Genomic DNA, 13,657 nt, shown 5'->3' with positions numbered 1-13,657 from the left:
TATTTAAGGTGCCACTGCAATTAACACTTAATTTACAATGTGCAGGAGCCATTCTGCTTGCAGAAGCATTTGCTTTTAAGCTGTGTGTACCAGTGGAACACATCTGCTGAACATGCAGAGCTTTAAGTGTTCAGAAAGGTGGTGGTGGGGTGGGGGGTGGAATGCTCATTCCTTTGAAAAGCAGTTTTTTGGTATGGATGTTTACTATCTGGTTCTCATACCTGTGATGAACTCACAGCTGCCGCTCCCCACTCCCCCCAGCTAATCACTGAAAAGGCCTCTCAGGACCTCAGGACCCAGAGTGGCTCCAGAGACCATGAGCATCTCACTGAGGAGTTGGTGCAAAAGAGGACCCCTGGGTTCACCCCTGGCCTGCTGGATCGGAATGTGCACTTATCAAGATCCCTGGGCGAGCAAAAGAAAGCTGGAGGAACCCAGCTCAAGGGCAGAGTCTGATGAAGTGAAAAGTGGGAGACAGGCGGCTTCCTATCAGGCTGTTTGTTCAAGAATGTTTTTCTCACGCACCAGGTGGGTCCAACTTTCAGGGAAAAGAAATTAAGAGCAGGTACAGTTTGGAAATTCTGGTTTCTGCCAATTTCATAAAAGCACCTCCCAAGATAGAAAGGCTCATCAGTTGCTGGGAGCTCACTTTGTATTTTTCATCACTATTACTCAGTCTTTGTGGGTTACTAGTCTGTTTCTTTCTTTTCCCTTTAATGATGCTTTTTCTAGAGGGAGGACTGACCAGGGACATTTCCCAGTGCCTGGTTACTGGACCCCAACCCACCCCGCTCCCAGTCTGGTTGCTCTCCCGTCATCTTTCACTCCTCCCCTGCTCACGGGTGTGCAGAGCTCTGCTCCCAGCCAACAACCATCATCTGCTTAGGCTGCCCAGCACCACCCACCCCAACTTCAGCTCTCACCATTGCCATTAATCTGCCACCGTGTCGGCATCATCCTGTCTCCCTGACCCGAGGCTGTGGGCAACCTTGTCTTCTGCTTGCCCCCTGGGTCCTCTCTCCTCGTGTCGCCTGGCTCTGGGATCCAGGAGGCTGATGCACGGTGGGGACTCCATCAATGGCTCCCTTCCCTCCAGATGGGGGAGGACAAGATACTGATGCCCTGGCTCAGCCCCTGCCGGTCCCTCGCCGCTAAGACTGTGCTCTGTCTCAGGTTTTGGGAGCAGCACCCTACTCTGGTCCAAGGTCTGCAACATGTCTGAGATTCTCTTACTTCCTACCCACACTTCTGCACACCATCCCTTGATTACATTCTCCTCGAATGACCCAACCTGAGTGGGCCATCTGTCTCCTCCTGGGGCCCCTGACCACTGACACACCTTGTATTCTTAAAAAAATCCCCACGGACTCCTGCAAAACAGCCAACGGTGGTTTCTCTCACCTTCATCCTTTCTGCTTCATCTGATAGACGGCTCCTCTTGGATCCAGCCCCACCCATAACATCACATTCAGGATGTCTGAAATAACTCATTCTGCTCCCCAAATGTGTTCCTCCCACCCCCTTCTGGGGGCGTCACCACTTGCCCGACCCAGGCTTCTACCTTGCCATCACCTACACCACCCCTCCCTGTCAGACAGTTTCAGAATCATCAAGCTGGGGGAGCCCCGAGACTTCCTCGTCTGCCCCAATGGGACACTGAGGCTTGGAGAGCAAGCTGTCTAAGGGTCTGGCCTTGGCTGTTTGGGGATGTGGGTCCTTGGATGGCAAGTTCAGGCTCTCTCCATCTCCCCTTTCCTGACATGGCTGCTTCAGAGTGATGAGCACTTCTGTTCCTGCCCCTCTCGAGTTCTTGATTCTCCCCAAACACCCTTTATCAGCTCCTTGATGGTTTCTCCATTCCAGCTTCTCTCACTCTTAAGTCCTTCCACCCACTGGGGCAAGGAAATCATCCGAAAATACCATTTTGAACATGTTACCCGTCAGCCCGTGCAGCTCCCGGCTTCCCAGTCTGCACAAGCCCCTTGCCCGAGCACACAATCTGGTGTCCTGCCACCTCCCCAGCCAGAGGGCAGCCTGCAGCCTCCTCCCACCTGTGGACACCAGTCCTCCACGCAGGCTCCTGGGTGTGCCCGCCACAGCCCAGCCCAGCACACCCACCCTGCCCGCTGCTCCCGCTCACACTCTTGTCCCAAGCCTGGTATCCTCCTAGCGTTCAGATCTGGCTCGGAAAACCCTAGGGGGCTCTCCCTCTCTCTCATTTCCTACAGTCCCTTATTTTCTGTCCCATTTATCATTAAACAATTAGTCATGTCCTACTTCTGGCTGCCTTGATCGGCTATGAAAGGCACACACTTAACTCTTCAGCTGCCCCTGCCTAACGATCCCAGCTAGACCCGCGGTGCTCTTATCACATGCATCTCTCCATCTTGCTCAGGATCCACACGGAGGGTGCCGGAAAGGCAGCATGCCACCCGCCTCCACCTTACAACGGGAGCATATATGAATAAAGGACGGCAAAGGCCTCTGGGAGAGTTCGAGTGCCCTGGGGACCAGAGGAGGCAGGGGGACAGTCATTCAACCTCTGCTGTCCTCCAAACCACCTCAAATGAGGTCTGCAGCGTGTGGCCTCTGTTTTATATAAACCTGGCCTCATTACAGCTGATTAAATATATTGCCAATTCTATTTAAATAGAGGTTACGACATCCAGATGTTCTTCTCCTCCGAAGATGCTGACATGTTTCTATGTTCTGACCCTCCTTCGAGACCCTCACGTGAGACCAGCAACACGGCCGCTATTCAGGTGCCGGCGCCCTGCCCCCATCGCACGCTGCCCAGCGGCTGCCTCCCTCAACCATCACCCAGTCTAACCTGCTCTGCCCTGCAGCAAGGTTTTATGACAGCCAAGTCGATCGCGTCATTCTCCTCTATGACCTCGATCCTTCAGTTCCGCAAGGCCACTCCCATGCCCCCCACTGTCCCGTCAGGATGGCTCACCCTTCCCCCAATTCCGGCTCAGCCCCCTCCCTCTAGCAGCCTGGTAAACCCATCCATCAGGTTTCTGGCCTAAATGTCACTTCCTCCGTCTACAGGCCCTCCTGATCCCAAGACATAACCTAAGGGGCAGAGGTTCTGGCACGATGTTCTCAGCATCGGGAACTTCCTGCACGTATTAGGTCCCCAATGTGCATGTTTCACTTTGCTCAAGAGAAAACTGGAGCACGGGGAGGTCAGAGAGAGGTGAGCCATGCCCCACGCCCGACGTCCAGCCTTGTCGCAAAGCGATCAGCGCTCCGACATCAGGGCACCCTCTTCTGTCTGTGCCGGGAGTTCTCAGCGGCGAGGCGGCGGCAGCACACACCTCGGGCTCTTCACCGGCCCCACCGGGGATGGCCAGCCACTGAACAGCCTTGGGGACGCTACCCAGATGCTGGGCCTTGGTTTTCCTCCTTTTTAAATAGTACTAAAGTATGTGTAACAGAAAATTAACCACTTCTAAACGCACACTTCTGTGCATTCACCATCACCAACACCCACCTTCAGAACTTTTCCGTCTGCCCACACTGAAACGCTGAACCCAAGAAACCCCACTTTCCTCCTTTCCCTCTGGCTCCTGGCAAGCACCATTCTGCTTTCTGTTTCTATGATTTTTCTGTTATTTCATATAGGAGGAATCACACAGTATTTGTCCTTTCGTGACAAGCTTATTTCACTTTGCAGAAGGACCTCAATGCTCACCCATGTTGTAGCATGTTCCTTCAAGGCTGAAATATATTCCACTGTGTGCAGAGACCCCACTGTGTTTATCTGTTCACCTGTCCATTGCTTCTTAGGTGGTTCCAACCCTTCCCCCAGCAAAATGGAGCAGGTGCTGCTAACACGCTGCTCACATACCCTTGGCACCTGCCGTGCCACCCCCGTCTTCTTGCCCTGGATTCTCTGTCCGAGGCTGCAGAGAGCAGGCTGGACGCGCTGGTACGTACACAGCCCCGGGAGCAGCCCTTATGGCCCGGGAGCTGGGGGGTGGATGCCCCACTGACACCCTCACCCTCGTGGCGGTCCCCACCTGCCCTTCCCTCCCCATCTGCCCCCTCCTCCCCGCTCCGCAGTGCAGCCTGCGCTCGCCTCCCAGATAAACCAATTGCTCTTGAATCCGCCCGCAGTGTCCGCCTCAGGGGGAATCCAGATTAAGGTCTGCACCAGGCTCACTCACACACAGAGGCCACACGGCGTGGGAGAAGCCGGGCGGCCACAACAGGGTGCGCTCTGTGGATGGAGAACCCCACTGTCACCCACAGGAGCACGATCATGCCGCCCGGCAGCATCTCATAGAGGGATCCGGACCTAAGTCACCCGGGAAAGCCTCGTGGGAAACCGGCGAGGGGGCCCTTTGTGCCCGCCCCAGGCTCACGACAGCAGCTGCTCTCCGCGGATTCCGTGGCAGGCTGAGTAGTGTCTCCCCCACACAGGGAGAGACTCAAGCGCAGTCAGGCCCCGAGCACCCCTCACTCCTGTAGCTGGGAGCCCGCCTTCCTTGGGGGGCCTGTCATGCCCTCTGTGCGAGCCTCAGCTGTCTAGGCAGCTATGGCAGGGGCTGGCCAGCAGAGGGGTGGGTCCAGACCAGGCACCAAGCCTCCGCCCACCACGGGAGCTGCAGACTGGGTTTTACTCAGTCATCGAAACCTCCCGGCTGCCTTCCTGTCTCTTTTCAAGGCTCGTTCGGCCATGCTAACCCTTTCCTGCCTACAGCAGAAGATTCAGTGACTCAGCCATTGTGCTCTGTTGATGCCAAAAGGCAAGAGCCGGGATGTAGGGCTTCTAAAGCAGCAGCCAGCTCCCACGCCTGTCTGCAGTCGCCGATACAACTGGAAGTGGACATCCTGTCGTTACTAAGGTCACGGATCTTGTGCCCTTCTTTCCTGATTCAGTGTCTGGCACTGGCAGCATGATAGCTTTTCACAGATTCAGCTGGAACGGACCTGCGTGGCTGCAGGGCTCTGGGCTGTTCCGTTTAAGAAATCAACGCTGCAACTTCCCTGGCGGTCCAGGGGCGAACACTCTGTACTCCCAATGCTGGGGGCCTGGGTTCGATTCCTTGTAAGGGAACTAGACCCTACATGCCTCCACTAAGAGTTTTCATGCCACAACTATAGATCCCACATGCAGCACAGCCAAATAAATTTAAAAAAACAACACTGATTATAAAAATGAAACTTACTAAATTCCATGAAGTCCATGTGTTCCTCTACTTGCTTATCCAGTGTCAGCTCAGTCCAACCTGCCCACCAAGGCCAGGAGCAATCCTGTTCATTCTATAGGTACTGACTGAATACCCTCTCTGATAAATGACGCTGGGTTGGGAAACGCACAGAGAAGCCTGGGTAAGAAGGGACCTGCCCTCCCAAGCATCCCGTTGAGTGAGGGGCAGACCAGTCAGAACCCAGAGCAGCAAGTGCCGAAAATGTGCCACAGCTTTCCAAAAGCTTCCATCTGCTCTATCCTCCAGCAGCCCTTTAGGAAGGACATACTATGCTCTGCTCATCATGCGGTGAGGGAGCAGTGGGACCCCACTGCCTCAATTCAGCCAGGGTCAGCAGGCCGTCAAGGGCGGGCCGGGGTCCCACCCAGACAGCAGGGCCCTGTGCCGGGCTCTTAACCCCTGTGCCCTGTGGCTTGCCAAAGCCCACCCTCGGCATTTCACAGGGTCACACTCTCCATCTGCTGCCTCCTTTTCTGAGCCTCGGGATACAGCCGTCTCACTTCCACGGGGAATCCATGTACAAAAACGAAGTCTGCTCACCTTTTGGAATGTCCTAGGCTCTTCTGAGCCCCGTTCAGAGCAGCTCTGTATGATTAATGGCTAAAGTCAGGGTTCTGATGGAGAGAAACAAGCCACAGACGTCTGATGAAATGTCCATCAGGATGTTAGGGCTCTGACTTTTGACAGAGGCCTTCCCACCACTGAGGGCAGCCGCTTGACAAGGTCTTGCCATCTTGCTTTCATGAGTCACCGAAATAGCCTCACCCCATCTCCTCTGCCAAGTTAAAAATGTTTTAAAGTTCGATGATCACAATAGACTATGACACAACAGAATAAGCATGGAGAAATACCCATGCACATATGAAAGCCCCCCTCCCCACATCTTGCATTTGGGTTGTTTTCAACACAAAGAACCCACCCATCCCTCACTGACGGCGGAAAAGACACAGACATTCATGCCAGGCAGTGTGGTGGGTACCTGGAAGGATGCAATGGTCTCTGACCTCAGGTTCTCAGAGTCTAATGAGAAAGACCACCAGGGAATTCACTTTAAAGTGCTATGACAGGGACTTTCCTGGCAGTCCAGTGGTTAAGATTCCACACTTCCAATTCATGGGGATCACAGGTCTGACCCCTCGTTGGGGAACTAAGATCCCACGTGATGCATGGTGAGGCCAAAAATAAATAAATAAATAAAACTGAAGATAAAGGAAATCAGTCCTGAATATTCACTGGAAGGACTGATGCTGAAGCTGAAGCTCCAATACTTTGGCCACCTGATTCGAAGAACTGACTCACTGGAAAAGACCCTGACGCTGGGAAAGACTGAAGGCAGGAGGAGAAGGGGACGACAGAGGATGAGATGGCTAGATGGACTCACTGACTCGATGGACATGAGTGTGAGCAAGCTCTAGGAGTTGGCGATGGGCAGGGAAGCCTGGCATGCTGCAGTCTGTGGGGCTGCAAAGAGTCAGACACGACTGAGTGACTGAACTGAACTGAAGCCCTGGGTTGGGAATGAGGAGCCCTAATTTCTAGAACTATTTCTGCCCAAGTCTTGAGGTTTAAAAAAAGAAAATTAAAAAAGGATGCTATGATAACAGTGCTGGTTACACAAGCAGAGAGGCCACTGATCCTGCCAGGAGGCAGGTAGGGGTGACAGGGAGTCACGGAGAGCCCCCAGGAAGGAAACTGACGGCCAGGTCTTGCACACCAAGTAGCATTAATTTATAGTTAATAAAAAAAGAGGAGGATGCAGGACAAGGGCTAAGGAGGAAGGGCCTTTCCTAGTCAGGGATGTGGGGCTCGGGAGCTTGGAGGCTGACATCTGGACCCTCAGCCCCACTGACTGGGCCTGGGCCTTGACAAAGATTCCACGTGTCCCCTTACTGGTAGGAGGCTGACTGCACACACCATCTCATTCACTCCTCACCATTATCCTTAGCCCACCCAGCACCTGGTCAATCACCTGCTTATTCAAACGGTGCACGAAGAAGTCACTTTATTTGCTACCACCACTGTGCATATCACTTTGGTCGAGCAAAGGTTGGGATGTGCCCCTCATCCAATGTCTCAGAGTTTGGCAGCGTCCCTGGCTCCTGAACCAGATCTCAAAACATGAATAAAAGTTGACCCTTTAGTTTTTGTGCCCCACGCTTCCTGGCAGAATCATGGCTTCCCTGATGGCTCAGTTGGCAAAGAATCCACCTGCAATGCAGCAGACCCTGGTTTGATTCCTGGGTCAGGAAGATCCACTGGAGAAGGGATAGGCTACCCACTCCAGTATTCTTAGGCAGAATCATATAGGAGAGTATATAATAGCTGACATAGTACCATGAAGAAGAGGGAAAATTCAGCAGGCTCCAACAGAGCACCGGACAAAAAAAGCTTCCATCAGCTTTCGGGGCCTGTTATTTTATTTTTTGTAACTTTTTATTTGGAGTATAGCCGATTAACAATGCTGTGACAGCTTCAGGGGCACAGCAGAGTGACTCAGCCATAAATATACATGCATCCATTCTCCCCTAAACCCCCCTCTCATCCAGGCTGCCACATAACATTGAGCAGAGTTCTCTGTACTATACAGTAGGTCCTGGTTGGTTATTCATTTTAAATATAGCTGTGTGTACATACATGTCTATCCCCAACTCCCTAACTATCCCTTCCCCCTATCCTGCTATTTAAATGGGCATAGTGGTACCGTGCAGTGGAATGGGATGTAGAGCTTGGCTAGAGGCGAAAGGAAATTTCCACCAAACCGCCGGTTAATTGTAGTGAACTGCAGCAAGCCCAGAACAGAAGTCTCTGTTGCAGAAAACAATCCACAAATAAATTGCCAATCAACACAGCTCCAAGTCTACGGCAAAGTCCTCTTCAAGACAGTGCAGGAGAAAGCAGTGAGGGAAATTTATAATCTTTTTTCCTGGGCATATATCAGCCTGTATTTCTGACAAGCGGTAATGGAAAATAGGCTTCCTGCATGCTCCTACTCTCCTGGCTGTCGGTTCTCTAACCTGCTTTCTGCCTCTCTCTGCTCCTTCAACATTCAATCTATTTTGCGATGCTGACTTGTCCAGTGACCCAGACATGCATGAAGCTCGCTTAGAATTTTAACCACAGTTCTTTTCTTGACTGGTCCTAGCTTATCCATCTCTCCTGTGTTCCTGGCCTCTGGTCCTTGGTATGAAAAAACCCAGAGGTATGAATGAGCAGTGGCCTTGCCTCTGGTGGCACCAGGAACCAGAATGGTCTTTGAGACAGGCTTTCACAAAAGGAACTGGGGGGAGAACAACAGGGAAGGTACAGGAGAATAAGAGTGGTTTCCAAGGCACTGAATTTGAGGCTTCGAGAAAGTACCTTACACTAAAGCCTACAGAAAAACAGTGATGGAGGAAGACTCAGTTTCTCTGTCTCTGACGAGATCAACTATGAGATGGCTGGCCATGAACAGAACAGCTCTGGGAGAGTCCAGAGTCCATGTAAGAAATTTCAGCAACACAGTGCAACAAAAGCCCAGAGGATAACCACACAAGAAGTCAAGGAAGACCGTTTCATTCTGCCTGTGTCATCCCATCCCCTAAGCCGGCCCGAGAGAGGCCATCCCAAGTGGAAGGAGCTCCCTCTCCCACCAGGAAACCCAGGGTGCAGGGAGCAGCTGGCCTCTTCAGCTCGTGGGGGCGCCATGCAAAGGTCTTGCTTTGGTCTCACCTGATGTCGGTTCCTTACAGAACCACGCTTCTCAAAATTTATGGCACCCGTGAGTTACCTGCAGACTCTGATTAGGCAGATCTGAAGTGGAGTCTCAAGGTCTGTGTTTCTAACCAGCCCCCTTGGGCCACACTTTGCAAGATTCTAGGTAACCTCATTCAGTCTTGGCATTTTTACATGAGGACACTGAGGTCCAGAGTGGGGCAATGACTTTGGGAAAGATGGTTTGAATAAGAAATGAGCTGAATCTTTCTGGGTCTGTGATTCCTGGCCCAGCATCCCTTCAGAGGAATCAGTTAGATAACCATGGAAACAACAGGGGTGAGGGGCCTGCCCTCCCCTCGAATTCAGTCTTAGACAGCATTCTGCTTGGCTATGCCGCCGAGTTTTGAACTCCAAGTGAAAGCCCAAAGTGAGAAATATGAAGTTCAGAGTAATGACCTCTCAGTGCCAAATCTATTTCTTTGATTTCTTTTTTCAAAAAAATTATTTACGTTGTTTTATTTTGGGGCTGTACCGCACAGCATGTGGGATCTTAGTTCCCCGGCCAAGGATGGAACCCATGCTCCCTGCAATGGAGGTGCAGAGTCTTAACCACTGGCCCACCAGGGAAGTTCTGAACCCTTTCTTTGTTGGGGCTCCTGGAGGAACCAAGAGGGCTGATTTCATCAAGTACAGCACTCTTAGGGCCACAGAGAGAGAGCTGCCCCCAGCCCCCCGAGGTCACACCAGGACAAGAAATTACAGATTCTGTGGGAATGCAAGGCTTCTGCATTAAGGAGACGACATCTGGTAATACTGCACATCCTTTAATGCAACCATGTCTTCCTGATCTGGGTCACAAATCATCAGGGGGCTTCCTTGGTGGCTCAGTGGTAAAGAATCCACCTGCCGGTGCAGGAGACTAGGGTTTGATCCTTGGGGTGGGAAAATTCCCTTGGAGGAGGAAATGGCAACCCACTGCAGTATGCTTGCCTGGAAAATCCCATGGATAGAGGAGCCCGGGGTCTCAAAGGGTCAAATGTGACTGACCAACCACATACACACGCAGCAAGATTTGGAATAGTCTGAGTGCTACCTGCATATAGGCACTGAGACCACTGGTTCCCAATGAATGGGCCTCCCTCTCTGCTCCCCTGGACATCCAGGAAACTGAACGTGTAGACAGTTCCCCAGCTGATTCTAACACTCAACCAGTTTGGGGGACCAGCCGCTTAGCCTCAAACTGCCTTTTCAGTCTGGGATGGTGCAACAGCCTGAGACAAGGGCTGAGACCAGGCGCCTCACGTGTCACCTGGGGATGGAGGGATTAAGGGCTCATGGTGGGAGGGTGACGTTGGGGCCCTGTCTCATTATTAACAGAGGGGAACGGGGGTGTGGGCTGGGGTCCCTGCCCCCGTCTCTGTGAACAGAACCAAAGTTGCCCACAATGAGGCAGGGCCACAGATGAGCCACCATCATGCTGAGAAGGGCAATCTGGATAATTCCGAATTTATCAGACAGGAAAAGGAACAAAACAAGTGTGCAGGAAGGCATTTCTATAATTAAAAAAAATAAAAAAAAGAAAGAAAACGCTCCTTTGAAAAGTTTTTGAGAATCAAATGGAAAACATCTGAGGTGGGACAGACTTTCTCTGAAAATGGGAGCAGCTCGCTGGGTGAATTCTGTGCTGTGGGAGGGCACGTCTATGGGGATGGTATTATCGAGGGCGGGGGTCCTCCAGGCTCTCTCACTGCCTATGAGTGGGAGAGGACAGTGAAAGAAGGTTCCACCAGATCAGCCTCCAGCGAGGGGTAGGGGGCGGTATGGACCTGGTTCTGACTCTCCACCCCTGCTCTTTGCCCCATGAATTTGCTGCCTCTTTCCACTGAAGAGGGGAAGGAAGCATGGCCCTGTGACTTGCTTTGGCCAGCAGACCGAGGCAGAGTGATGGCATGCAGTCCGGAACCTGGATCACAAGGGGTCTGGTGTGTTTCCACTTGTCTCCTCACTCCTCTACCTTTGCCACGAGCGGAGCTGCCTGGCTTCCTCACTGGTCCATGGAGAACGAGAGACGAGCCGAGCACAGCTTCCCAGCAGCCACATCCTGAAGCACCGGGACCCCGCCAGCCAACCCTGCATCAGCTGAGTGCCAGCAGTCCTGCAGACATGGGATGACACGAGCGCCTCTGAAGCCACCTGGTTCTTAGATGGTTCCTTGTGCAGCCCTGGATAACCAAGGAGACACTCGACAGCCATCAGACACTCAACCGGCCAAGTCGGTGCTCTGCGAGGCAACCCCTGACTCTAGAGGGGACAAATCACCAAGCTGAATAATCGAGGGGACAGGACAAAGACACCAACAGTCGTCACTGATTCCAATTTCCTGATCCCTTCTGCTCACATCCCTACACATAATAAAAGAGAAACTGGACTTTTAATCATGATGGTTGGCTGGACAGTGTGATGCTTTTGCTAATAATAAACATGCGATGCTTAATGGTCACGTGCCTTCTGCTGGGTCCCTGGGTGCACCATCAACACTCATTCAGCATTTGGAGGCCTGAGGTTTCTGATCACTCCCACAGCAAGAAGAGAAGAGAACTCCTGGCCTGGAGCACCATTCCCAGGCTCCTGAGTTAATAGGTTTTTCAAAGGGAAGAAGAATGAGGTATGACCCATGGCCTTGTTGGAGAAGCAAAGTACAGACTGTAAATAATTTCTTATCCATCCAACTGCTTGCCTTGTCAGAGCCTGGCTCGGGTCTTAATCTGGCTTACCTTTTTTCTAACTGTGTCAACTGAGGAACATAAAATTTTCTGAAACTCAGTTTCCTCAGCATAAAACCTTAAGAGTTGCTGTCAGGGTTCTAGATAAAAACAAGGTAATAAAAAAATGCTTGATGCTCAACATCACTCATTATCAGAGAAATGCAAATCAAAACCACAATGAGGTACCATTACACACCAGTCAGGATGGCTGCTATCCAAAAGTCTACAAGCAATAATTGCTGGAGAGGGTGTGGAGAAAAGGGAACCCTCTTACACTGTTGGTGGGAATGCAAACTAGTACAGTCGCTATGGAGAACAGCGTGGAGATTTCTTAAAAAATTGGAAACAGAACTGCATATGACCCAGCAATCCCACTTCTGGGCATACACACCGAGGAAACCAGATCTGAAAGAGACACGTGCACCCCAATGTTCATCGCAGCACTGTTTATAATAGCCAGGACATGAAAGCACCCTAGATGCCCATCAGCAGACGAATGGATAAGGAAGCTGTGGTACATATACACCATGGAATATTACTCAGCCATTAAAAAGAATTCATTTGAATCAGTTCTAATGAGATAGATGAAACTGGAGCCCATTATACAGAGTGAAGTAAGCCAGAAAGATAAAGACCAATACAGCATACTAATGCATATACATGGAATTTAGAAAGATGGTAACGATAACCTTATATGTAAAACAGAAAAAGAGACACAGATGTACAGAACAGACTTTTGGACTCTGTGGGAGAAGGCGAGGGTGGGATGTTTCGAGAGAACAGCATCGAAACATGTATATTATCAAGGGTGAAACAGATCATCAGCCCAGGTTGGATGCATGAGACAAGTGCTTGGGGCTGGTGCACTGGGAAGACCCAGAGGGATCGGGTGGAGAGGGAGGTGGGAGGGGGGATCAGGATGAGGAATACATGTAAATCCATGGCTGATTCATGTCAATGTATGGCAAAAACCACTATAATATTGTAAAGTAATTAGCCTCCAACTAATAAAAGTAAATGGAAAGAAAAAAAAATGCCTGGACTTATGATTATACAAGTAGGTCCTCAATGGTAGCTATTTTCTCTCTCAGAGCACAGAGTCAGAAGGGTTGCCATGTGCAGTTGTGTAGGTTGTTAACTGCACAAAAACTCTTGGCCAAGGAGGGACTTGGGGCTGAAGCTCTGCAGGCCAGGCCATGTCTCCTGTGTGGCCTGTGGCTGTCAGGAAAAATGGGTCCCTGCTCATAATTTGCACAAAGGCTCTACAGTAATCTTGAGGGCAAGCCCAGTGCCCTTAAAGCTAAAGCTGTGTCCATGCTGAAAATTGTCTGAGAGAATGTGAAAACAAAATAGATCACTTAACTGGGTAACCTGCAAATAATTACACAACTCAAAGGGCTTCCTTGGTGGCTCAGACTGTGAAGAATCTGCCTGCAGTGTGGGAGACTGGGCTCGATCCCTGGGTTGGGAAGATCCCCTGGAGAAGGGCATGGCAACCCACTCCAGTATTCTTGCCTGGAGAATCCCCATGGACAGAGCAGCCTGGTGGGCTATATAGTCCATGGGGATCACAAAGAGTTGGACATGACTAAGTGACTAAGCATAGCACACAACCCAAAAAAGAAAAAAGTCAATGGTTTTTCCCTTCACCCTGGAGACTCTGATTCAGTAGCTCTGGGGACAGACCTGAGAAGAGGGGTCCACAACCTCCAAAATCTAATGCCTGATGATGTGAGGTGTAGCTGATGTCACAGATATGATAATAACAGAAATCAAGTGTGAAACAAATGTGATGTGCTTGAATCATCCCAAAACCATCCCCCCCTCACATCCCGGTCTGGGGAAAAATCATCCACGAAACGGGTCCCTGGTGCCACACACCCTGGAGAGGGCTGCCTTTGCTGTATTTTAAATCAAGTCCCAGGTATTGGCACACATCGAGGTTCACCATGAGGTCTCTGGTGCCCTTGGCCCAGGCCT

At 51.2% G+C, this 13,657-nt stretch overlaps 1 protein-coding gene and 1 long non-coding RNA gene across 3 annotated transcripts in view; one reads left to right on the top strand and one right to left on the bottom strand.

Moving 5' to 3' along the window:
• Positions 1-13,657, bottom strand: part of LOC139031314 (serine/arginine repetitive matrix protein 2-like) — a 126,635-nt gene that overhangs the window by 39,878 nt on the left and 73,100 nt on the right. The window lies entirely within an intron of this gene.
• Positions 2,888-11,333, top strand: LOC110145192 (uncharacterized). 2 transcript variants are annotated; one of them, XR_002316128.2, is made up of 3 exons: positions 2,888-3,199; positions 3,793-3,934; positions 10,801-11,333. It is a non-coding gene; the product is annotated as an uncharacterized lncRNA (long non-coding RNA). The 2 variants fall into 2 exon arrangements; XR_002316127.2 differs by lacking the exon at positions 10,801-11,333 and adding an exon at positions 4,123-5,339 and having other exon boundaries at positions 2,889-3,199.

The sequence above is a fragment of the Odocoileus virginianus genome, chromosome 26, assembly GCF_023699985.2.
Source record: "Odocoileus virginianus isolate 20LAN1187 ecotype Illinois chromosome 26, Ovbor_1.2, whole genome shotgun sequence".
NCBI lineage: Eukaryota > Metazoa > Chordata > Mammalia > Artiodactyla > Cervidae > Odocoileus > Odocoileus virginianus.
The sequence above is the reverse complement of the archived record's forward strand: the minus strand, read 5'-3'. Positions and strand labels throughout refer to the sequence as shown.